This window comes from Nannospalax galili, unplaced genomic scaffold (assembly GCF_000622305.1).
Source record: "Nannospalax galili isolate Female #2095 unplaced genomic scaffold, S.galili_v1.0 scaffold440, whole genome shotgun sequence".
In the NCBI taxonomy this organism is placed as follows: Eukaryota; Metazoa; Chordata; class Mammalia; order Rodentia; family Spalacidae; genus Nannospalax; species Nannospalax galili.
Genome location: NW_008347189.1, coordinates 1846185 through 1870257, shown reverse-complemented (window position 1 = coordinate 1870257; position 24073 = coordinate 1846185). Strand labels below are relative to the sequence as shown.

The 24073-nt window shown below is 38.7% G+C and overlaps 1 long non-coding RNA gene across 1 annotated transcript; it reads right to left on the bottom strand.

The window, feature by feature from the left end:
* Nucleotides 1–294: 294 nt before the first annotated feature.
* On the bottom strand, nucleotides 295–20151 carry LOC115072139. Its single transcript, XR_003851208.1, has 3 exons — nucleotides 19824–20151; nucleotides 7017–7077; nucleotides 295–1322 (listed from the first exon to the last, which is right to left on the bottom strand). It is a non-coding gene; the product is annotated as an uncharacterized LOC115072139 (long non-coding RNA).
* Nucleotides 20152–24073: the final 3922 nt, after the last annotated feature.

Here is a 24073-nt window from a genome sequence, read left to right as displayed (position 1 = left end):
ATGAATAGCATAAATAAATAATAAGTAAAAGCCACACTGAAAAATATATTGCATAATATTTCATAGAGGAAAAAAATACCAAAAGTAGATATACCAAAATATACCTTTGCATCAGCACACTGAGTCTGTGGATGGTTTCATTTTAATAGTTCTGTTTTTGATTCTCTGAAATTCAAATTCTTTTTTATTTATTTCTTTATTATTATTTTGTTGTTATTGTTACATAAATTAACCCAGTCACTGTGGGCTAGGGATGTCCCAGATGGCAGTGCTTCTACTGGTCCTTCAGTTCTTTCAGTCTTCTGAGGGCAGACTTGACCATGTCAGCAGAGGTGGTGTGGTAGGTCAGGCTCCACCAGCCACCATTTTCATGCAGGAACCACAGTGCCAGATGCCAACTGCCCATCTTTTCACCTTGGTCTTGCTACAGAAGGAGCACGTATTCTTGGCATGCTGACTGGTTTCAGTCTTCTTCACCAGTTTCCGGACGGAGGCTCCACAGCCATCCTATATTTACTTACAGTCCCACCTTCCTGGTTCATTTAGCCATGTCACCATGACCTAGACCCAAGCCTGGAGAACTCAAACTCTTTTTTGAAAAATACATATTGGCTGGTAAATTTTGAGATAATACTAAGTGATTTTGCTAGGGCTTTAAATTTTACTATTACAGTGAAAATTCAGAAATGTAAATAAGTATGTCATATACCCAAGAATAGATGAGCACATACACAGCAACATTTTCTTTTGATATTGTTCCTAAAAGGCCAGTACATTGGTATACATTATGTTTGCATGTATAGCATGTTTCACTGACAGATAAAGAATTGTTACTAAATTATCATAGAAAATCTGTGTCTTTTTTCAAATATCAATTAAAACTCAATTAAAACCCATATTTAAGAAATAGTTTCAGAATATATTTTAATCTCTTCTTTGTTAATCCTTCAGATTCTGCTGACCTTGCATAATAATCTTTCCCTTAAAACATATTAATTATTGTTCTGGCACCTCTGGCCCGCTCATGAAATCAATGAAGTGTGAAATGCCTCTGTGTAGAGTAATATTTCATATTTGGTACTTCATGTATTAATTACTGATTTTTGCTAATCCAGTCTAAAAATTAAAGCCCCCCTCATTCTGGGATGAAATGTCAATGAAGAATGCAGGAAAACAGCAGATGACTCACATTTGTCGACCCACTGAAGCCTGCTCAGGGTGGTCATCCTTCCATGCCAGTATCCTTTGGAGTGACACCGTCTGATTACATAGGGTCAGCACTTAGAAAGTGAGATGCCTTCTCATAACAATCACCAGCTTTCCTATGGGTAAAGGAACAGATGTGAAATTTGAGAAGCAAGCAATTCTAGCCACACCTGATTGTTGGAGCCTGAAAAACAAAATAAAATCCAAAATCCAATTCAGTGTCAACAAAAGACAGTATATGAAACAGAATTCCAAAAGTTCTTTTAAAAAGTTGCCAATTTATAATTTGTAATGAAAAACATTATGAGAAGACACTAGCTTATTAGGATTCTGTTCAATGACCACTTCAGGTGCTCAATAGTTAAAATATAAATCAGCCTGACAATCTGAGAGAACAGCTTTAATCTTGAATTGTAGGAGGCTGTGTCTCTGCTCGCTCTGATTCTCCTGCTCTTCTCTCTCTCTCCCTTTAATGCCAGTCATTCAGCCTGAACAGAAAAAATCAGGTGTGACATTTTTGATTCAAGAGCTGTGTTAAACAGTTATAAAGCTGCTATAATTTACAGCAAAGAATAAAGCTAACCTAAGAGACCTCAGCCCCAATTTGCTCAAACTTATTACACCTCATTGGCCACTGACTAGTCAAAAGAAGAAAAATGAAAGGAAAAAAACACTTCTCTGAATAAGAAACTTTGCTAGCATTAGCCTAATGAGAAATGATTGGCTTAAAATTGCTCTGGCTTCATCGATGAATTCAGATTAATACTATTTACGATGTTATGATTTCCTATTTCCTGAGTTACATAAAAGCCAAAGGAGTTACTGAGACAATCTTAATGAGTCTGTAGATGCTTCTAGATGTCTGTTTGACTCCCTAGTTTAGATAAGTGTCTCAGAATGACATGAGGATGTTTAATGGCTATCTTGGCCCTTGAATGAATGTTTCACCAAAATATACAAAATTATCTGTAGGTATAGTTTGAGACTACAGATACATGGATTGTGTTATTTCATTCTCAGTACTGAATACATTTTTTGAGCATGCTAAAACTGGCACTTTGTAGATGACAACCCACAGTTCTGTGAAGGAGAATAAACTACCTGGGTTTTACACCACACCACTTTTAATATGAATTGTGTGTGTTTGGGGAGTGGGGAGTGTGTGTGTGTGTGTGTGTGTGTGTGTGTGTGTGTGTGTGTGGTGCTGGTATTGAACTCAAAGCTTCATGTATGCTAGTGGCTCTACTAGTGAGTCATAGCCACAATCCCTACAATTTTATGAATGGTCTACAGCAATACATATTCCCTTCTGCCAAAGTGACTTTGAAGTTATGTTTAAAAAAAAAGGAGTAAACTCATAGTCAAAGTATTAGTAAGACAAAAATAACAAATGGATGGTTTATCCTAAACCAACTTTGTTGATTCAAATCATTCTAAAATCTGTTATTTATTGCTAATGATAAACCTGGTGAGGTGACATGTATTCTCACATTTTTTGAAGTTTCCATTATGTATTAACATATATATATAACACATATCCTTTGTAGTTTAACACCCTTATAAACATTAAAACTTGGACTAGGAAAATATTAGAATTTTGAAAGGTGATTTGAGTTAAATTACACATTTAACACGTCTCAAGCCACTGATACCTCATGTAACTCTAGATAGTTTCAGTTCTGATAACTTTATAAAATAGGAATCAGCTACTAAAAACCAACTTTATAGAATGACACATTCAAAGGCATTAAACTCAAGACTATAGCACATGTATACATTAAAATGTCTATTTAAGCCAGGCGTGGTGGCACACGCCTTTAATCCCAGCATTCGAGAGGCAGAGGCAGGTGGATTGCTGTGAGTTCAAGGCCAGCCTGGTCTACATAGTGAGTTCCAGGACAGCTGGGGCTACAGGGAGACCCTGTCTCAAAAAGACCAGAAAAAAAATGTCTATTTAATTTAAAAACTTTCCTTAAGAAACATGGGATGCGAAAAGTTAATTCCTCTTCCCCCTAACACCAATATCACCTTCAGTGTTCTATATCAGGTAGCATACAGCTAATTCAGTTATGAAAAAAGAATCTTGAGCCTGCTAAGCTAGTTAGAAACCTGCCCATTTCATCACTGTCTTCCCCCTCTGGGACTAGGCCCAGAATGTGCTTCTCTGACCATCCTGGTGAGTTAGTAAGTATCATACCCAGTTTGTTGCCATCTTCCTTCTCTGGGACTAGGCCCACAACAGCCTGCTTAGACCTGAACTTCCATGGTGAGTTAGTGAGAACTGGTCCACCCTGCTGCCATTTCCACACTTTAAGTCCTAGCTGTGATTGCACACTACAGAGCTGGACCAGCCTGAAATCATTCCTGTCCCTCCAATACAAATCAAAAGTGAGAACCTGAAGAAAAAACCAACTAACTATTCACACCTGATCAGAAATCAACAAAGCTACAACAATAAACACAGAAGCAAAGTTCAGCTCAATAAAGGCAGGCTAGAAGAACGAACTTATGAAATTTGCAGGTAAATAGATGGAACTTAAAACAGTTATACAATGTGAGGTAAGTCAGACTCAGAAAAACTAATGATGCATGCTCTCTTTCATTTGTGAATCCTAGCTCAAAATCCTTACATATGAGTATATATCCTTATGTAACCACAGGAGCCAAGAAGATGGAAAGAAATCTGTGGAACAGAGGACACAAAGGAGCTCAAAAAGGGGGTGGAGTAGTTGTTATCAAGGGGAAATGGGGAGAATTGGGAATAATTTAAATGGGGAGGGAAGAGAAAAGTCTATATAGGGGGAGAGAGACAAGAAAGTTGATAAATAATGCTTAGGTGGTGTAAAAGCCAAAGGAAAATGTATTATTTCATAAGCCTACTGAAAATATATTTGTATATGTGTATAGCTGATGGCTGTACAACAAAAACCACAGTGCCAGACAAGGGAAATCTTCCTTTTAATTGTTGGTCAGAGTAGTCTAAGCAACTCCCAAAATAATGCAAGCTATTGGCAAAGCTCTTGATTGCCTCCTAGATCTTGAAGGGAAGACTCTATTGTTGAAGACACCACATACTTACATACAGGACTTGGAGATAAGGAGCTGGAACTTACCTGGATGCCTCCTTTCTGAACACCAACTCTCACAGTATCAGAAGGTATTATGCAAGCTCCCAAGGGAAAAAACTAAGCAACAGTCCTACCCACCTCTAAAACCTATGAATTTCAGGCTTTACATTGAGGTCTTTGAGCCATTTGGAATTGACTTTTGTGCAGGGTGTGATAGTCATGTATATAGAGATTAGAAATGCATGTGAAAACGTCTCAATGTCAAGAGCCCTGAAATGAATTTTTCTGTATGAAACTGTGTGTTTTGACGATGCAGTGGAGATCTTTTTTAAACGTTGGAACCTCATTTAATTTTATGTCTTATAGAGTTTATAATGAGTAAAAGATTATATAAGCGTAATAATTCATCTGTAAACCTAGAAATGTACAGCCAATTTTGAAAGAGATGTATCCTAGCTCAGAAAAACGTTATTGAATAGGTTAATGCTGTTGTAATGAAATGCTTCTTTTAATTAAAATAAAAAAAACCTATGAATTTCAATAATGACTGGCCCAGAAAATCCTCTCTAGTGGTTCAGTAGTGGCACTTTTATCTTATGGGTAATCAACAGCTGTCAATTTGCACTTAAGACTTGCTCAGTAGGAAAGAATCCATGCATAGTACTATAAACATAGCCAAGTACACATGGTTTGATAGGTCATAGACTCTAGAGAAGAATCTACTACTGTCACTTTCCTAGACCAATGTAATTTTTACTGTATTCTAAATATGTATCCTTATATTCACAGACAAAAGTTGTTCTCACACCACTCATCAAAGAAGCTTCTTCTTGCAACAGATGGAGACAATTACAAAGTTCCACAATGAGTCAAAATGCAGAGAATAAGTAACTATAAGTTGCCCAAGGCTAAGTGATACATCTACAAGGCAGCCTCTATACCTAAGGCTCAGGGAAGATTTCAGAAGAAGGGAGAGGGGGAAATTATAAAAGTGAGAGGGACAAGACAGTTGCCGCTAGTTAATGCATTCTAGACATAATATGAAAACTGCACCAGTGAAATCTCCACAGTATGGTGGTCCGTCAAGATCTGCATAATGACAAAAGCAGTAGATGTGACAAAGTGGATGGGGGAAATTTCACAAGGTCCCACCTAACATTGAAGAGCTACAGGCAAACAATAGATGCTGAGGGAGGGAGAATCAGTTTTGTAAAGGGACAGCTCCCTGTAAGGTAATCCTAAGTGAGCCGCCCTAAAAACATAGGTACACACAAGCATTACTAAATGGACTCAGTGCAATCAATTAATAAATATGCAAATATATATTTATAAATGTATGTGTATGTAACAATAATAAAGAAAAGTAGAAGAAATCATAAGGGACTGGGGAGATCTTGGGAGGTGTTGGAGGGGGACTGGGAGGAGTGAGACTAATGTAAATACCGTAGTCATATATGAAACTATCAAAATATTGATTCAGGGACCAAGAAAGATCGTCCTTCCCCTGAAAATAGTTCTGTTAAAGAATATCGAATGGAAGTTCCATCTTCATTTTCAGAAGACATGTCAAATGCCAGGTCATAGCATGCAGAAGAACAGTCCAGCAGTGGCAGATTGGATGACTGTGAAGACCTCCACTGCTCTAAGGATTCTATCCTAGCTGAAGAATACGTTTCTTTCTACTTCTATCTCTGCAGTTCTGTCTGACCTAGAAGATTTGAGAAGCTGTGATGGTCAAGCTTTGCCCTCCGAGGACGCTAAGGCTGCTTTGTCACTCAGTTGTGGCCATTCCAGAGGCCTCTTTAGTCACATGCAGTAACATGACATTTTAGATACCCTATGTAGGACCATTGAGTCTACAATCCATGTGGTCACAAGGATATCTGGCAAAGGAAACAGGCTGCTTCTTGACATTAGATGGAGCATATCTACTTTTAAGTGCTCCTCCCCAATGCCATTTGTATAAGTTTTGCTTATTTGTTTTTGTGCTTCAGTTTGTCCAGTGCTCTCTACTTGAATGGCAAGGTAGATTTATAGGCTAATTCTTGGTCAGGCAGAACTCCAGATTGGAAAAAAAAAAAAAAAAAACCCTTGCATCTTCTGTATACTTTCTAAAGGGCAATCAGATAATGGATATGTTTTATATAATTAAAAGTTCACTGTAGTGGCTTTCATTTAATATGGCTTTCTGGAAAAAACAGGGTTCTCTGGCCCTGTACAATGTAATTTAAACTTACAGCATTTTTACTGTGTATAATATGGTGTCTTCTGTGCCAGTTTTGTACCTTAAAATAAGAGGCAGATTGCCTCCAATCACTGTGGTTCTTATTATCAAAATTAAGTTTACTTGTATATGGAACAACCACAAGAAATTTGATTCTGTAAAGAATCCTCTTTAGCTGTGGCCTGGCAGTATGTAAATGGTGCTTTATTTAACAGAGTACCTGTGGAGGAAATAAAGCACACTTGATGTAAAAAAAATTTTAATAAAATAAAAAATCATATCTACCGATATATGACTTTTTAAACAAGTTCAAGACTTCCTTGGTCTTTCCATTTGTAAAATTTTCTTAAGGTGAATGGATCTAGAAATTTACAAAAGAGGACATGTGTTCTGTTTAGAATACAGAAAATTTCAGAGCAAAATCAAAAGACTGTTGAATAGAAAGCAAATGGAGGTTAATATTGGGAATCAGACATCACTTCTCATAAATCATAGGCTTATAAAAATAAAAGATCTACCCATTTCTGTTGTCCAAGGTATAATTGTCCATCGCTGATTCTGTCCATGACTGTTACATGGCTGGGAGAGAAAAAGTAATATTTGATTGTCCAAGAATGCACACAATATCACTCTGAGTTTCATACACTGAAGTGTTTATATTATTAACGCCTTTTAAAATTTACTATAGTGACTAATTTGCTATAGTCACTGGACAGAAATCATGTCATATGATTTACACTACTACAAAATCTTTACTAACTTGGGTACCGTAAATTTGGTCATTTAATAATTTATTGCTAAATCTATTCTTTTAATAAAAGGAGAGTGATCATGATTATTATTAATGCTATTTTTAGTTAGTTTTAAATTATGCCATTATGATAAAACATTCTATTTAATTTAATATTTCAACTCAAAATTAATTTCCAACGGCTTTAATTCTAGTCCATCTGCATAATTACAAGGCATTGTAATACTACTGCAACTGAATCTCTGAAGTTCATTTAACAATAGGAACATTCGGTAGATATATTTGGGAAATGTAGCTTAAAGTTGGCCCTGGTTTTTCAGAATTCCAATAAGCAACATTCCAATTCAGAAATTAAAATTTGATTTCATCTAGAAAGAAAAGATAGAGACAACTTCATTTATATCAGATCTAATGAAGGCATTGCATAATTTCCAAGTACTGTGATGAATTTTAAGCATTTTAAAGAAAAATGTGCTTTTGAAAAATGATTAACATACCAGTTTCAAAAGCTCTCCTGTGCTGCCTCCTTCTAGTTTACAGCGTGCAATAAATTGAAAAGTGGATTTTGACATTTTGTGGAATGCTGTAGTTATTTCCCATGCTGACAGGTGTTACAGCAGAAGCATCTTGCAACTTAAGACCACCATCTACTGGCTTTGCCCAAAGATGCAAACGCTATTGGTTTAATAGCCGTCTGACTTTAAATGCATTCTATGGAACCCAGCAAACTCACTATATGAGGGAATTTTGTGGAATGGTCACTTATCTCCTACGCAGTAATTTAATATTCAGTTTGCACATTTGTAGAGGCACTGACCATTCTTCAAGCTACCATATCTAGACCTATGGTGGTTAATGTCAGCTTTTTTTTTTCCATATAAGCCTGGTACTCTTCAATTAGACTTGACTGATAGGCAGTCAAGGCTGCCCTGATATATCGAAATTTATGTCATACGGGAAAAAGGTAGCCTATGAAAGTCAAAATTCTATTTAAGATCCAAACAGAAGGGCATTTTGTCAGTGGAGCCTCATCTGTAATGATCATATTACCTTCTATTGCTCAAGAGCCATGATTTAAGATATACTTTGGTGGGTACTACTGTATGAAAAGGTCAGAGGAATGTCAATATTCTTCTCTGGAGCCTTTCCAGAGTAAAAGTTAAATGAATCACTGTGTTGATGCACAGAGATAATCACACCACTCAGGAGCCCAGGGCAGAAGGATCTCCGTTTCTAGGTCAGTTTGGGTTACATACTGAGACCTTCTCAAAAAGAAAAAAAAAAAGTTGTTGAGTTAGATTTCCTAAGAGCTTGTTGCTTTAGATTCCTGCAAATTGAACTCTTATGTTTAGAGACAAAGCATCACAGTTATGAAAGACACTGACTTCCTATCCATTATTTTTCCAGTATCTAGACTTGAACTCTTACTTTAGCATTTCTGGTTTAACAATATAAAGATTTATTTGCCAGGCATGCTGGCACACACATTTCATCCCAGCACTTGGGAGGCAGAGGCAGGCAGATCTCTATGAGATCGAGGCCAGCCTGATCTACATAGTGAGTTCCAGGTAAAACTCATAAGGGCTTGCTTACTGTAGAAAGAACAGTACTTGTAGCAATGTAAAAAAAAAAAAAAAAAAAAAAAAAAAAAAAGATTTTTCTATTTGTAATTATGTGTATATGCAGCCAGCAGGGCAGTGGGGAGAGGGGTGCACGTGTGATAGATAGTGGAATAAAGTTCTTTGTTGTATACATGACAAATCCCTAGTAAGGGCTCTCTTGAATATTCAGTGTATGTAACCAGACCTCAATGGCTAACACTTTTATCTTTCATTTTCTTTTTTCTAATCTATTTTTATTTTATGTGTATGAGTGTATTTCCTGCATGTGTGTAAGTGTACCAGTGAAGGACAGAAGAGGATGGTTGTTAGCTGCCATGTGGGTGTTGGAATTTGAACCCAGGTCTTCTACAAGAACAACCAGTGCTCTTATTGCTGAGCCATCTCTCTAGCCTTTTCATTTGCATTATAGAAATTACTGTGACTTGATAGTTTTTAGTGTATTTACTTATTCTCAGCTTCTTCCTAGTAGAAAGTGTCCTCCGTGGTAACAAATATCTTATCTCTCTTGTTTTCCATGCAGTTCCCAGTAGCTAGAGCAGTCCATCGTCTTTGGTAGGTGATTAATAAGTGTTTATAGAGTTAATGATAAGTTACTGAAGAATTAATTAGTTAATTAACCAACTGTTTCTTCTTCACCATTCACCCCCTCTGGACAAAGCAAGGCCCTACAATTCTTACTATAAGATATCTACTGATTTATCTATTCCTGCCCATACCTTCAGTGGTCAGTCTAGCTCAGATTCTTAGGACTGAGTTCTCCACTGCTTCCTTGAGAACACGTTCTTCTCTGCACACCCTCACTGCAGAGGATTGCAGTGCAGTGGCTGAAACATGGGCTCTTCAAACAGATTTCTTAGGTTTCAATCCCAAGCTGACCATTTATTAGCTGTTTGACTTTGGGTAAATTGTTTGGCCAGTCTGTGTTTCTGTTTATTCCTCTGTAAAATGGGAGTGATCATGGTGCTTATCTCCTAAGCGTTTATGAGGAATTGCTAAATTAATCCAAGGTAGACGTTTGGAACAGGGCCTGAAAATCATGGATATGTGTTAGTTGCTTCCCTGATCATTTATTTATTCTTTCTGAATGACTGTTCTTCCCGTATCACTCCCTCATTCAACTCACCATCAAAGCTTGCACAAAACGTCTTCAAGGACTCCTAATTCCTAGAGAATTAATACTTTGATTTTTTCCTTCAAATCGTTCTTCAGTGTAGCTCTCAAACTTTCTTATTTACATTACCTACCCTCTTTGCATCATGTGAATGCTTCCCATCAGATCACTCAGCCAGCACGTTTTATTTTAGCAAACCTTAATTCTCTAGTAGAGCCAGATCCAGGTATTGTGCTGGATAAATTCTACCTCCATCCTCCAGTTCCACAATCTTAGCCTCTATATCAGCCAGGGTTCAGGTTATAAGATATTGTAATGGCTAGGGGAAAATACACACACATATCACATGTTTGTGATATGTGTGTGAGATATGTGTGTGTGTGTGTGTGAGTGATAGGGGACATTTTACAGAATCCTAGGAAAAGCTTAAGGAAAAACAAAACAGAATCAGAAATGACAAGAACCAAGATAGTTTTTACATTATAGGAAATTGAAGGTAGCATTGGCTGGGTCCTAATGACAGGAAGAGTGAGTGTTGACACCTTTCTATTCTGGTCATTGTTCCTCTCAAGAGTCAAATCACAGAGAAATGACTTTTAGCAAACCTGGCCTGGGCCACATGTTCATTCCTCAGCTGAGGGAGGCAGTATGACTCATGGTCTTGTTGACACTCTACATAGATGAAGAAAGATGGCTCCACGAACTGCCAGCCTCTTTTCAAGGCACAGTCCTGGCCACCCAGACCCTCTGTAGGCTGCCCCAGATTTTAACTATCAACTTTTCTCTAGAAATATCTGTGGAATTTATTAATTGAAACTTGACATTTAGCACTTATCAGTTACCTTATTGCATTATAATTTGCATCTTTGAAAGGAAAAATTATAAATCCTCCAAAATTGACTCAGTGGCAACTAACTTCCTTATGAAACAGCATTAGTGCGCCTGTAGAAATTCTTCTTGCAAAAAATGTCCATATGTATATGCCAGTACAGATTGTCTAGGAGGAAACAGACAGACCTCCCTGAATGTATCTTTTATGTCTGTTCCTTTCTTCAAAAGTAACCCTTATCCTCATTACACCTCCAAAGCACCAGGAATTTGTGTCAGAGCAGAAGGCCCAGTATATAGCTTATTACCTGACAGTTCTGGTTCATTTCCTCTAAGACATTGTCAGTCAACATGTCAGAAAGCAGTGAGGTTCTGAGATAATCAGATACACATAGAACAACTTTACAACAACATCTATTATAATAATCATAACTTACTATTATAGGGCAAATACTTATTGAGGACACACTGCTGCAGTTCAATGTGCCCCCAAATGCATGTGTTAGAAGCATATTCCTTACTGTAGCAGTGCTGAGAGATGCAATCTTTGGGAAGGAGTTAGGTCATGGGGACTCTGTCTTCATGAATAATGCCAAAACAGAAGTAGTTTATGGGAGTAAGTTTATTCTGTCTTACCATTCTGTCTTGCACCATTTGAAGACATAGCAAACAGGCCCACAATAGATGACATCACTGTGATCTGCTCACCTAGCAACCACCTCACTCACCCTGCTGCACCAGGACCATGTGAAATCTGTGCTGGAACCTCAGGCTCAGAAGCTACACCTATGCCTAGCTGAGCTGAGAAGTTCTAATACTCCACTCGCACATCAACACGGAATGGCTCCAAGACTGAACACCAAGCACCACTCAGCTGGGCCCAAACTTGACAAGTTAGGGAAACAGCAAACAGAGATCCAAACACCCACTCCAAAAGGATGAGATCACCTATCGATACCAGAAACATCACCAATGAATCATACCTGGAGGAGGAGGAAGAGGAGGAGGGGAGGGGATTGGATCAAAGGCACAGATAGTATTTTTAACAAAATCATACAAGGCAATTTCTCAAATCTAAAGAAAAAGATACTCGTCATGGTACAAAGTCATACAGAACACCAAGTAGATAGGACCAAGACAGAAACAGCCCATGTCATACAATAGTCAAAACACTAAATGCATGGAACAAAGAAAATAAAAAGCTGCAAGAGAGACAGATCAAGTCACATATAAAGGCAGGTCTATCAGAATAATAGCTAACTTCTCAATGAAGACTATAAAAGTCCTACAAGTCATAAAAGAACACAGCCCAAATGCTATATCCAGCAAAACTATCAGTTGTAATTAAAGGAGAAAGAAAAACTTTCCATGATCAAAACAGAGTTAGAAATTTATAACCACTAAGTCAGCTCTACAGAGGATACGAGAAGGAATACTTCTGTCTGGAAAAAGATTGAACCCATCAAAGAGGGACAAGAAACAAATGATTCAAGAGCAGTTAATCAAAACAGACCTAAGAAAACAAAACCACCACACCATAACAGGAATCAATAAAACAGTGGTCAATAATAATATTAATCATCTCAGTTTTCAAATAAAAGGACACAGACTAACATTGTATTAGAAAACAGGATCCAGGGGCTGGAGAAATGGCTCAGCGGTTAGGAGCACTGACTGTTCTTGCAGAGGACCCAAGTTCAATTCCCAGCACCCACATGGTGGCTACGAATCGTCCTTAACTCCAGTTCCAGGGGAATCTGAAGCCCTCTTTTGACCTCCACAGCATTGCATGACACTGGTGCACTCACATACATGTAGGCAATGCACTCATACACATAAAATAAAAATAATTTTAAAAATATAAAAAAAGAAAGAAAAGAAAACAGGATCCATTGATTTGCTGCTTCCAAAAAACACACCTAACCATCAACAATCAACACAATATTAGGGTAAAAGAATGGATAAAGGTATTCCAACCAAATGGGAATTAAGAAACAAGCAGGCATAGATATTGTAATATCTGTCAAAATAGATGTCAAAATAAAACTAGTCAAAAGAGATAAGGAAGAATGTTTCATACTTATTAAAGAAAAAATCTACCAAAAGAATATTACGGTCCTAAACATGTATGCACCACATGCAGGGGCACTCAATTTTATAAAAAAAAAAATACTACTGCATCTAAATTCACAGACTGGCCCCAACACAGTGGTGGTGGGTAACTTCATTATCCCACTTTCACCAACAGGTAGGTCATACAGACAAAAACTAATTAGAAAAATCCTGCAGTTATATGACGTCATAAATCAAATGGCCCTAACAGAAATTACAGCCCATCATAGGCTTTGATTTTCAGTTTCTGAGAGAGTAGCACATATGACTCACCTAGGAAAGCAACAGAAAAAAAGGAGATAAGCTATGGATGTATGAAATAACTTGACTATTACACAATGTAGACACACGTCTGAATATTACACTTAAGTGTGAACCATATAGAGAAGTTGTCTTGAATGTTCTGCTCAAGTCTGTCTCCAGAGTTTTGTGGTGTGAACCATATGTGGGTGTTCAAAAACATACCAGTAGCTGAGTGCATATATGCCATGTACTGCTTTTAGCACCTTTCATAAACCAATTCATTAGCTTCTCATATTAATCATATCAAATAGGAATTATATTCTTTTCACACATGAAGACACTAAAGCTGAGAGGTTAAGCAACTTGCTCAAAATCACAGAGCTTGTGGGACTAACATGCAAACTTGTACTATGCAACTCTATAGCCCACACATAATCGCTGTGATGGACTTGTTGAGTGAATGCACCAGCATTGTTCCCTTTAGGATCTATAACTTTTTATACTGGGATGGCTCTGAAATTGATGTGAATGTATCTTTTCCAAAGCCACGGTGCATGCTTTTTGTTGCACAGATAAAGCACTAACTTTTCCCTCTTGTTTTGTAAATCCCAGGTGAAGCTTCTTTCTCCCACACTTCACCTCTTGTTCTTCACAGCTCAGTACTAATCATCAGCCCATAATGCAGTGTAGAATTGCCAACACCATCCCGATGATGTAGTTATTTCCAATTGGCACTTGGGAGCAGTGAGGATAGGAGGCATTACTCATCGCCAAGAGTACAGATGTTTCTAATTGCTTTCCATTACCAAGAATAACAGCTGTTTACATCTATCAGCAAATAATTCACAAGAGCTCCAGACTATTAAGATAACACACCCCACCTGGTCACCATCACAAGTTGTCAAGGCCAAGATAGAGGCTGCCAGAATCCCCTTCTGCATCTCTGTTCATCAACTGACAGCATGTGTCACCTTCAGATATCCTTATGCTACCCCACAAGCTCTGGCTTCTTGGTGGCCTGACACATCAAATGGACATATGGATTCTTCATGGCTTTGCAGTAAATGTTTTATGGTTATCTTAAGCCAAGGGCAGCTGACATGGAGAAGCAAGGGACTTGCAAATAGCTTGATGAAAGAATTTCTGCACTTTTTTTTCACAGAGGAAGAACTGTTTTGCTTAGAGGAGTTTCACAGCTGCAAAGTGCTCAAATTCCTTTAAAGTGCCAACAAATTTCATTAGGTGATAGATTATGCAGCTCAATAGCATCCCTGGGACTTGGTCACATGCTTGGACAAAATCCCCCAAATGGACAGACAATGTTGACACTTCAGTGAACTTTATCACATAGTTTTATTGGCCACAAAAGACTACAGATATTCCAACACAGCGTAGATACTGGAGTTAAAAAGACTAGTAGCATCTCCTTGCCAACCCAGCATTGATCCCTGTTGTGTATGCGTTCCAGCCTCATTTAAAGTGACTCAGGCAATTAGTCTCGACCATGTTTTTCTGTAAAGAAAATTTTAGAGACTAGTAAAATTTCCTGTGTTCCAGGGTCTCCTAAAATGTGTGTCTGAAATTGATTTCTGCACATTATTGTGTGTTTTAAAAATTTTCTCATTGTGCGCATTCATTATACACGGCACTGTATTACATAAGGACATTTTGCACAAGTGTACCCTGTACACTGAGCATGTACCGCTCCCATTTCTCACCCCTCCTGGTAGCTCCCTTTGCTCCCCTAGACAGTTTCCCCTCTACATTCATGTCATATACACAAATGTGATTTTATGTATCTATATAAAATCTAGAAACCGATAGAGAAATCATGTAATATTTGTCTGAGTTTGTCTTAACATACTTAAAAGATCGCCTTCAGGTTCATCATTTTGCTACAAATGACACAAATTCGTTCTTTATGGCTAAAATAAATTCCATTGTGTATATGTACCACATTTCATCATCCATGCCTCTGTTGATAGACACCTAAGATGGTTTCAGAGCTTAGGTGCTGTAATGTTGATGTGCAGGTATCTCTGTAGCATGTTGACTTGTAATTCTTTGGGTGATATTCTGAGTCCTAGGAGTGATATGATCAATCACCTGGGAGATCTTTTTAATTTTTTGAGCAACCTCCACACTGATTAACAAAATGACTGTTTACATTCTCACCAATCTTGTATAAGGTTCTCTTTACCCCCATCCTTGCCACCATTTACTGTTATGTTTTCTTAATAACTGCCTTTCTAACTGGGTAGACAGAATCTCAACTTAGTTTTAATTTGAATTTTGCTGGTGGCTAGTGGCATGAGTGTCTTTTCATATGTTTATTCGTCATTTGTATTTTATCTTTAGAGAGCTGTTTTGTCATTGTTGTTCGTTTGTTCATTGAGATAGGGTCTCACTGGTTGGCCTGGAACTCAATATATACACCAAGCTGATTTTTAACTCAGAAATCTACCTGCCTCTACCTCCCAAATGCTGGGATCATCTTTAGAGATCGGTTTATTTTGTTAATCCACTTATTTTTATTTTATTTATTTTCTTTTTTTGGCAGTGCTGCAGTACTGGATTGAACCTATGGTGTCATACATTTAAGGCAAGCACTCTGCCACTGAGCTACAGACCCAGGCTTTAACTGAGTTGTTTGATTTCTTGCTTATTTTTAGGGAGGCTTTTTATATATTCTACATATTAATCTTCTGTCAGATGTATAGCTAGCAAAAAGTTTTCTCTCAAAGGCTGTCTCTTCACTCAGTTAACTTTTACCTTTGCTGCACAGAGATTTTTAATTTAATGGGGTCCCATTTGTCAATTGTTAGCATTATTCCCTGAGAGACTGAGTTCCTATTCAGAAACTCCTTGCCATAGCTGTATCTTGGAATGATTAAATACAATTTCAATCCCTGGAGCTTTTAACCTATAAAAATAGTAGAGCATCACCTGTTTTAAAAACTACACACTTTAGCCGGGCGTGGTGGTGCACACCTTTAATCCCAGCACTTGGGAGGCAGAGGCAGGTGGATCTCTGTGAGTTCAAGGCCAGTCTGGTCTACATAGTGAGTTCCAGGACAGCTCCTTTAATCCCAGCACTAGGGAGGCAGAGGCAGGTGGATCTTTGTGAGTTCAAGGCCAGCCTGGTCTACACAGGGAGTTCCAGGACAACTGGGGCTACAGGGAGACCCTGTCTCAAAAAGACCAAAAAAAAAAAAAAAATTACACACTTCAAGAGGTTGGATGCGGGGGAGAGAGAGGAAAGATGGAATGGAGTTTGGGTGGCATGGAAAGCTAGAGGGAAATGTGTTGGCTCAGGAACCCCCTGAGAAATACATATCCAGTGTCTGAACATTAATGTATATGTATACCTTGGGGCTGTATGGCAGGGAGCACAGTGCCAGGCAGGAAAGACCTCCTTTTGAGTGGTTGGTCAGAGTAGTCCAAGAGTCTCCCAAAATAACACAGGCTATTCCCAGAGCTGTTGGTTTTTTCCCAGAACTCCAAGGTCAGACCCTACTGCTCAAGATAGGACATACTTTGGACAAAGGATTTGGAGCAAAGGTGCACGAACTGTCCTGGGAGTCTTCTTCCTCAAGGCTATCTCTTACAGCTCTAGAGGATACTCTGCAAGCTGCTAAGGGAGAAAAATCAATCAATGGTCCAACCCGGTCCTAAAGCCTAATAACCATAATGGCTGGCACAACAAATTACCTCTATTGGTGAAGTAGTGGCACTGTTCTCTGGGGTTAATCAACAGCTTTCTTAAAGCCCTCTCAATGGGAGTGAACTCAGGGGTGGCATTGTAATTATAACCAAACATACATGGCTGAAGAGGTCACAGCTCCTAGAGGGAACCCTATCTCTATCATGTCTCTGGACAAATGAAATTTCCTATCATATGGATCCTTAAATTTGTAAACAAGTATACCATGCACCTCTCATCAAAGAACCTTCTTTTTGCAACAGATGAAGGCTACTACAGAGCTCCACAACTGGTCACACACAGAGAATTTACATCTGAGAAATGCCAAGCCCTAGGTGACATATCTACAATGGAATGTCTACAAGTAAGGTTCATGGAAAGTAGTAGAACAGGGGGCAGAGAGAATATTGGTGTATCTCTCAACTCTCACCAGTGAAACTTCTTTATACAACAGAGTGTCATGCACACAGAAAGAAGGTCACAACCAGCTAAGTTTTAGAGAATAAGAGACTGCAGAGAGTGAATCCCTGATTAGGACTTCTATATTAAACCTAACCTACCCACAGTTCAGGGACCATTTCAGAAGAGAGGGTGGAAAGATTGTAAGAGCCGTGGTTGGCCCATCAACATAGAGAAGCAGAGGCGTTCAGACCATTTGAAGCTTGTTCATGTGAACTTGCAGCAATGGTGGCATCAAGCACAAGACCCATGTCAACTCAATCAGACAAGAGCCCAGAGTAGAGTGAGGGCAATGGGCGATGGGCTGACCCTGGCCTAGGAAATGTTGGAAACTGATCACTGCTGGGTGAGGAAGAGTAGCCCTTCTTTAATATCTCCAGATGAGCTGACTAGACTCCAGTAGATGAACTTGCACTGAAAGACATATGGGTACAAATGTTTGACAGGATAAAACTTAACATGTATGGGAGAATATATGAGGTCAAGAGTGGGGCATAGATGAGGGAAGGGGCCTAAATTTGATTAAGAGCTGTTGTGTAAAATGTACAAAAGCTCAATAAAAGTATTTTTAAATGACACAAGTATTTATATAATATATACACTGATTTTTTAAAATACCTTGTAGCAGCTTATCTCTGAGGTCTTCACCATCAGTCCCTCCCTTCTAGATACCTGTATGCCATTCTCCCATCAAAAAATGGAATTGGGCTCAGACATTAATAGCACTGGCTGCTCTTGCAGAGGACCCAAGTTGGGTTCCCAGCGCCCATGTGGCAGCTAACAACCATCCATAACTCCTGTTCCAAGGGAGCTGACACCCTTTTCTGGCTTCTGCAAGCACCACACACACATGGTACATACACACACACACACACACACACACAAACACACACACACATACATGTAGACAAAACACACATATAAAATAATTTCTTGAGTGGAATTATTTAATCGAGGTTGGTCTTTGGTTGATTAAACCCATAAAACATGCCAGATGCCATGATTTGTTTCTTCTGGGCCTAATGTTTAAGAAGATAAAAAGATTCTGTTTTCCTTCTTCTAGAACTCTTGCTTTGAGAAACTTCAAATGCTACATAAGAACCTTTACTACCTAGAAACCTCCAGGTCTGCTGTAAAGAAGCCCAGAGAGCTGTTTGAAGGGATCATCAACAGAACACATGGTGCCAGCCTCCTTCAGCTGTTACAGCCATTCCAGAGGCTGGTCACTCCAGCAGCGGCCAGCAGTTCAACCCATCCTAGCCGAGGCTCCAGTCACCATGCAGGAGAAACAGACTGTCATCCAAATAGCCACAGAATGTGAGCATAATAAAAAATTTTAGTGTTATATGGCAACTGGAACACAGTCTCACTACCTATGCATCCTTCCTACTTCCTTTGCAATACCCAGGAAGACTTTTAACTCCAGGAGAAAAAGCTACTTTTTAATCCTAATTCATAATAAATAGTTTCATTCTAAGGATAGGAACATGTAAGTATTCACAATGCACCTCACTCCTTCCCTTTCCTCTAAGCCTGTTTTATTCTGTTTTCAATAAGGAGTTTACTGACATAGCTTTGTCATGATTTAAATTAGAATAAAATCTCCACTAGTGAAAGGACCAGTTTCTGGTACCTTTTTATTTTATATTTTTTAATAAAAACCCGACAGGTTTAGAAAACACAAAGTCTCTTCACAAAATCAAGTATGGCTATATAGTACATGTTTGTGTGCCTGTGTATACATGCATAAATTTTAGTCAGAAATAGCTACATGTTAACAAGTATATGCCATTCTTTCAGTCACTTTGCACCTGTACAAGGGTCATGAAGATTTTCTTATTACTGGATTAGAACACAGGGACTCCAGAATCCAGTTCACTACTCTAGTCTCTGTCAGTCACATCTCCTGTCTGTTTCTCCAAGGACAGGAATGTTGTGACAACTTTGGTTTCACTTTCAAAGATATTATTCTAGTATATTCTTACTCTAATTTCTTCCTTCATGTGTCTATACCATTTTAGTATTAAATTTAACATTTCATTAGTCACAACTTTACCTCATTACTTAGATGAAAACTGTGTTCTTAATTTGATCTAGTTTTATAGCAAAGACAGGAAACAGCTAGCTACCTACCTGTTAATAACTTCAAGATGCTGAAGTACCATGCTAATGCACTAAGTTGAAGCTTCCTCTCTTGATTCTACCATTTCACAGTAGCACATTTTCATAACCTATCAAGAACTCATACCATTTTATTGCAGCATCTAGATAAGTTTATATGTTTTTCTCTAAAACTTCCGTGACCTTAATTATTCCTCAACATAGGTCAGTTCAGAGAAAACGCAAAGATTCTGTACGCAGTAATTTGACCTACACTGAGAGATCTTCAAAGTAAAAATATCCAAGATGTTTAGTCACTTCTTTTGTAGTTTTTCTTTTGAAATTGAAAAATGGCCCTAATTTCTTATATTCCAATAAAACACAGACTCTACTCACCATCTGCCCAATCTTAGTAGAATAAAGTAGCAAGGGAAATTCGGGTCATCAGCCTCCTTGACACTTGTCATTCATCTCCGAGAACCTTTTCCTCAATTCTTCATTCATACTAAGTGATCCAATGGAGGGGAAGATCATTTTGATGTAGGCTTTAACACTGGACTTTTTCACCATGTAGCTCATTTCTTATTCCATTGACAGATGAGACTAACCTACAATTTATGTCAGGAAAGAAATTTTTTAACTTTTTATTTGGAAATAATTATTAAGTCAAAGAACTGTGCTAAGCATTGCAAAGAGTCCTTCAGACTGTCTAGCCAGATTCACCAATGTTTTGTAGATTTTCAAATCTCCCTTTGCTACTGTACATTTAGAAATACCAGAAGATAAGTATATTCCTTCTAAACATGACAAACTCGCTCTCACATTTGTTTTCAAGGGATGCAGGAAAATAGCTAATTATTAATTAGATTGCAAGAGGAGTGATGTTGACACAGGACTGGTGAACACACTCACTTCAGGCTGGCATGATATGGCATGCGAGCTGGCATGCAATGTGAAGTGAACATACGGCAAGCAGAAGTTGCTGTTTCCTCCAAGGAGCAGCGGAAACGTCAGCTCCCACAGTATTGAAGACACACACCCTAAAACTCTCCAGAGCTGCTGAGGACTGAGCACATATGCCATTTCCCAGTCGAGAGATTGGGAAATAACTCTAGTGGGGTGTCAGATCCACAACTGTGAGAACTGAAACCTTGTTTCTACAAAAGGCAGAGAAAACAAAGTTCTCACTGAAGCTGTCGGGCAACACAGTCTAAGGTAGTGTTTTTATTAGCTTTCTGTACTGTGACAAAACACCGGAGATAAATCAGCCTGAAGAAGGAAAGGATTATTTTGACTCATGGTCTTCTGGACTTGTGATGAACCACAACATCATGGCTGGGAGCATGTTGTAGAACAAAGCTGTTTATCATATGGAGGCCGGGGGGGGGGCAGGGAGAGAGGGAGAGGGAGAGAGAGGGGGGGAGAGAGAGAGAGAGAGAGAGAGAGAGAGAGAGAGAGAGAGAGCCTTCAAGAGCACACCCTCAATGACCTACTTTATCTTCAAGTAGGCCTCACTTCCTAAAGGTTTTCCTACTCCCCAAGCTATGAATCTATCAGTAGGCTAACCTATTCATGAGGCTAGAGTTCTCATGATCCACTTGCCTCCCAAGGTCCCAAGCAATTCTGCACCAGGAGCCAAGCCTCCAACATGAGTTTTCAGAGAACATTCCAGATGCAAACCTAACAGGCACTTAAATTTTTGAGACTTCATCAGGAAGAAACTCTACCTGGGAAAGCTTTAAGCACTCAAGTTGTTCAGCCTTTCTGTCCAAGCAAGTGTGCTCTTCCAACTGGAAGGAGTTTTATGCTTCTACTTTCTGTATTTTACAGTGCAGAGAACAGAAGCATTCCACGACTTGGCTAAACAGTCATTCTACATTTAAATGAATATTGAAGGAGGTCGCCTCTCATGCAATCCCACTGCTAAAGTGGTTCCTCTTCCATCAGAAAGCCTCTCTCCAAAGGTAATAATCTTCACTCTAAAATTCATCTAACTTTTTCCTGTCTCTACTACAGAAACCCAGTTTTCTTCATTCTGTTCTCTATGGCAATGAAATACAGTAAGTACAAAGTAAACCTACATCTTTTTGAGCACTGTTATTTTCTCTCAACTTTTCCTTAAACTATCAATGAAATTGCATCAAGCGGATGTTGTGATAAGCCTTTTATTATCATTTGTTTCTACTCAAATTATTTCTATATACCTAAAAAATATAACCTTGGGTCTGGTTAGAGATGTGGCTCAGTGATTAAGAGCGCTGTCTGTTCTTGCAGAGGACCCAGGTTCACTTCCCAGCACCCACATGGCAGCTAACAACCATCTATAACTCCAGTTCCAGGGGATCCAACGCCCTCTTCTGAACTCTGTGGGCATTGCACAACACATGTGTACTTACACATATGTAGGCATTACACTCATACGCTAAAAATAATAAATAAAATATTTAAAAACATATATTTTAATAATATGTGACTATCACCACTCCAGGGCCTTTATCATATAAAGATAATTTAAAACGTGCTTTTTAATCTTTCAATGTGCTTTTGATATAAACCAACAGGTTTGACTTCATTGTTTGGTGCATATGCTATTTCAAAAGACTTAATTGGCTTAGTAGAAAACTTATTCATCAAAAGAGCAAAGCCCTAATGACAGTCCTAACAGACGCACCCTTTTCTACCTCATGTGTCCTGCTTTGACCCTAAATGGAGCAATGACCTGGAAGAACTACCAGGAATGGGAAGAAAGGGGCCCAATGGGGTCTTCCTGCACCCCAACTAAAACCTCCTGCAAAAGTTATTCAAACAAGTTTTCCCAATATATCAATTGAAAGAAGCAGTTTTAATTTTTCCCTCCCTTACCTACAAAAAAAGAATTCCTATGTTGAGGGTGTAAAACTGTCAGCTTGTATAAGGATATTGTTCCTGGCTACTTACATTAGCCAACTGCAGGGTCCAGCACAGAAACCTGCTAGACAGTACAGGACCCAGGGGCCCATCTCGCAGTTCCATCCAATAAGGGGCCAAAACCTGAATAGTAATAGCTGAAAAGCTGGGTTTCTTTGTCTTTCTTATTTGTCGTTTATTGCTGAGGTTGATACCATTAGTGAATGTTTCTGTGTGATTTGATGATTTTCTCAGCTTTCCTGTTAGACAGAACAGAATGACATTGGGTGGAGAGCCTTTCCAGCTGTGGTGCCTGAGTTACCTCCATTGAAAGGTTCACCTCAGCAAGTGCTAAGAACCACAATGCACTCCTCCGCTAAGCGGCAAATGAGTGGGGCTTGGCAGAGGCCCTACAGCTCCATACTTAGTTACAAAACCCCTGTAATGATGATGTGAGTTTGGGATGGGAAAGCAAGTGTTTAGGAGAGAGTGGCATCTAAGTGACATGGACAAAATTAGAGCAGGGAAACAGAGAATAAGAGCTGGGATGCAGTGTGCCCAGGTGGAAAAGGGACCAAGAACACACCTGACCGACTCCACAGAACAAAGAAGCCTCAAGACTTTTAAAGGTATTTAGATCATAATTCTGGAGGGAAATAACACAGTAAATGTATTCTGTATTCTAAATATTCTAAAGAAAAATCGTATCAGTAGATACATGATAAAATCACATTATGTAATATAACATATATGTATATATGTGAGATTGAAGTCACGGCTTCATGAATGTTACACAAGTGTCCCTTTTTGTAGCTTTATATTTTATTTTATTTTTATTTTTTGGCCGTTTGAGATAGGGTCTCCCTGTAGCCCCAGCTGGCCTGAAACTCTCTATGTAGACCAGGCTGGCCTCAATGTCAGAGATCCTCCTGCTTCTACCTCCTGAGTGCCGGGATTAAAGGTCGGGACACCACACCTGGGTTATAGATTTTAATTTGACAAAGAGTCTCATTAAATTGCCAAGGCAGGCCTTGAGCATTGAATCTTCTTGGCTCAGCCTCCCAAGTAATCAAGGATATATATTAACAGCACATGCTTCATTTTAACAAACTTTATTGAATAACTGCTGTGTACAGTGGCAAACATAAAAACTAAGGATAAAATATGATTTTGTTGCTTTGCTTTTGATACAGACCATCTTATTCCCTCCCTTGTGTAAATTTTTTTGGTAATTATAGTTTATAACATGAATCTAAGTATTTTGAATAGTTGTTTCTTCAGGTATTCTACAGTTTCATAATTTATTTAAATCTCACCATTTCTGTAAGCTTCTCAGAGTTTCTGTTGCACAGAACTATCTTCCAACAGGCATACCATGGACAGATGCCATCTTTCCAAGCATGACTGCACTTGCTTGCCTAAGACCAACCAGTCAGCTTTAGTTACACAAGGGAGAGGGGCTCTGGGTATATGAGCTGAGGTAGCCATGGGAAGGGTCTCTCACCATTTTGTGCAGCTGTGGAGAAGCCATGATCCATACCTGGATAGAGACTTTCCAGTGCAGCCTTAGGAAGGGAACACCCACACTCCTGTAAGGAAACCTTCACCCATTTCTCTGGAAGTAAGCCCAGTAAACTCACTGGTTTCCCAGACAGCAGTTTGGCAAAACTGAACCTCAGTTTGTCATAAAGACCAACAGAAGAGGGAGCTGGATGCCGTTTGGGCCTCCCAGAAGGAATTCAAGCTACAGTTTTTAATAT